This window comes from Schistosoma haematobium, chromosome ZW (genome assembly GCF_000699445.3).
Source record: "Schistosoma haematobium chromosome ZW, whole genome shotgun sequence".
Taxonomy (NCBI): Eukaryota; Metazoa; Platyhelminthes; class Trematoda; order Strigeidida; family Schistosomatidae; genus Schistosoma; species Schistosoma haematobium.
This window is the reverse complement of record NC_067195.1, coordinates 88,776,889-88,780,564: the sequence shown is the minus strand read 5'-3', so window position 1 is coordinate 88,780,564 and position 3,676 is coordinate 88,776,889.

The following is a 3,676-nucleotide window of genomic DNA, read 5'->3' as shown; positions in this document are numbered from 1 at the left end:
CAGAAATCCAAATTGATTAGACACAGCAAATGTCCCTTTCAATACTCCCAATGCCCGCTTCGACTATGTTCATCTGGATTCGATAGGACCTTTGTCATATTTCAATGGATACACTTATCTCTTAACTCATGTAGACTGTTTCACTCGATGTCCAAAAGAAGTACCCATCGAGGACATTGAAGCAGCGGTCCGCGCCTTCGTCGAACGATGGGTGGCAAACGTCTTCTGCTTTTCAAATATCACCACAAGCCGTGGACACCTGTCCTAATCTGGAATTTTCCGTTATCTGCCTACTCTATTAGGAATCACGTGATTCCAAACGACCGTCTATCACCAACTAGCAAACAGTTTGGTAAAACGCTTTCACCAACAGTTGAAGGCCCTACTTTCAGCCGCAAGCATTTCACAATGGACCAACGCTCTTACACTCGTCGTACTCGGTATTTGCAATGCGGTGAAACCTGGCGTTGGATACGCTGCAGCATATCTCGGTTATGGAACGACACTCCAACATTCAGGAGAATTTGTAGCTTCTTCGTCTTCTTCAATGAATAGGGATCTGTATTATTACATAAGCACGCTTACAAACACAATGCGTTCATTTAAACTAGTCTCCACCCGATCACAGTCCAATGACGTTTTCATTCAACATACCTTACGATACCCCACCCAATAATCAAAAATCTGAAAACAGGCTTGATACCATGCGTTCTAGAGGAAGACCAAGGCCTCTGGGTCAATTAGACGAATACTAAACCTAGGACGCTACTTAACATTTCGCTTTACTGCGATTTCTTTTTGTATGATTGTGTCAAAAAGCAAAAAGCCAAACATTTTTCATATGCTCGTATATACACGTACATATTTATTTATTTTTTCAAAAAAATCCAAAAATACCATTGTGCTAAAATTTTTTTTTACGTTATTACATGTTAACCAAACTCGTGTGTAGCGGCTCATTTTCATTTATTTATTTGTTATGACATTTCATTTTCCCCACTCGTTTATCTTTTTCCAACCTTTTTAAAAGTACCTGAATGCTTCCTATCCTGTAGGTTTTTTTCTTTAATGAATGTCTTTGACCTATTTCATTTTATTTGACAGCGATTTAGGTCTACATTATTCCTATCACAACTAGTACACCTGTTATTACGGTATCAATTTGTACTTTATACTTGCTGTTTATCTATGTAATAGATCACTTAATCGTAAAATATCTTGAATGGTTTTTATAATCTCACAAACGCACTTAAGCATTCATGTTTATTAGAGGGAAATCTGGTGAGAATCTGATGGAAAACGATTATGTTTGCTTACACATGTGGTCCTAAATCACAACATGGGAACACCTAATGATTTAGTCAAAGAAGGCTGAAAAACATGAAAATATAGCTACACGGGTTCTAGATAAGCTAACACACTTTAGACAAATTTGGTGTCCTGTTTGAATGTCTTGAGCTTACCGGAGTTAAACGGGAAGACTGTGACCTTCTAGCTTACATCAAAGCCATAAGTCACGATCAGTTCCAAACGTGTGTTTGTGGAAGTTAGGTATGGACCGATACTAGTGCACTTGTTGAAATTATATCTACTCATTGCTGTATAGAGATAAAAAAGAATTCAAGGCGGTTGAGTAAACTTTTATTACGCGATGTGCGGAACAGGTGAGGTTCAAAATCTTCATATAAACACAAAAACACCTCAACATTCATTGTGGGAAACATAGTGCCTACACAAAATAAGGAAGTAAATAAATACTTTAACCATAATGTTTTTATCTTAGTAGATATGCGCGGCTAATTCTCAACCACTTAGCTTATACTGTTGCAGCTTTTTATCTTGTGATATCGTTGTATTGCGGCAACTCTGACTAATTTATGGCATTAATGAAGAAATGTATTAGTATGACATGACAAATGCATAGTACAGCCAATGACGCTTTCAATAAACCATGGCATGCAGTTGGTGATTCGCGTTGGTCGTCTTTGACCTTGAGGATGCTCCATAGACTGTATAACGGTCAATCACATGTTGCTCCAAGTAGAACTAATTCAGCCTGATAGGAAATTTAGCTTTGGCTTGATGACTCTTAACTGGCTATACGGTACAAAACTGGGAGAAAAGTCCAAACAATAACACTGTCAAATAAAACTGTAGATGGATTTTCGGATGATGAATTCCATCAATTATACACCTACGTGAATTTGTATTTACTTTTGGACAGGCACTTAAACGTTAGACATTGTGTGACTAGGGAATTATTGTCCCTAAAATGACCCGAAATATCTCTCGGTCAATAGTGACCTTCTACATAAGTACACTTATATCCAAGTCCTTGTTAATTCTGTTAACCACATTTTACCGATCACCGTATAAATACTGATTATCACAGTCTTTTATCTTTCACGTAGTCCCATATATGTCTGTTTGCTTATCTAATCCATCGTCTGTTTTTACATACGAACTGAGTAAGTTCTTAATCAAACGATCTAGATCAGGTCATTTACAATCCATTACATTACAGTTTCTCAGTACTGGAAAGCTTAACACAGAGTGCTCTAGCCATATTTCTCATTTAGCCTTTCGTGCCGGTGGGCACTTCGTGTTCTATCGTTAAAAGAAACCAGACTAGTGGTGAATAGGTCTTTATTTCGATCGTGGAACAGAACAGTTGGAGCGCAAGATTACTTTTTCAAAACACTCAAAGTTTTTCATCATCCAGTACGAAATAATATGAATTATAATGCCAGTACAAAATAAGGAAGTGAATGAATGTATGAGCTATGATGTTCTGACACCACTGAGATGTTTGCGGACAACACTTAAACAATCAACCTAAGTTGTTACATCAGTTTCCTTCTAGAATCAACTTCCATAGGAATGTCTGTTCGATCGGCTTACCAAACCAGAACATGTCACTTCAGCTTGCTTAGCCCGAAGGAGAATTCATTCAATGTTTGAATTTCGATTGATGACGACCAACACCCAGTCATTACTCGGAGATACTCCATGGATGTCATATCATATCTCGTAGTATTTGCATTCTCCCATGATTTATCGAACGTATCTTCTTTATGAGGTTCGGAGGTTGCAAGGGAACAGAGGGTAAGAAAATGGAACAAGAGTATCTGAGGTAGTGCACTGACCAAATCTTTGTTGCAAGTAGAAAGACATATGACCTCAAGATCTGTTTTATAACCTTTATAACTGGTCACTTCATCGAAGCAGCAAACTAAACAAAGCCATTGTTATTTGGAATCGGGACACTTTCGATACCTTCTGTTACACTTGACTTCACACTCAACTAAGTAAGTGGCAAACACGTTCTCTAAATCCCATAGTTGGCCAGCACATTGACTGTTCAGACTGAAATTGTTGGATTAAGTGGGAAATGCAGATGTCTATGAAAAATAATATAGTACACCTACGTATTAGCAAAATATGGGCTGGAAAAAATAGTGTGAACAGACAAAATGCGACAAAAATGGAGTATAGAAGTGAAAGGATTGAAAATAAAAATTTTAGATGTGATAAACAGAAAAGTAAACGTCCTAGAGGAGTGATCATCCCTAAAATAGTTTGAATGATATCAGCGTTTCATTGAAAGGTATCAAAAACGACTGAGGTCGGATTTTTTTTCATGCAGTATCGTTTAAATTCAAAACCACGGCTACAA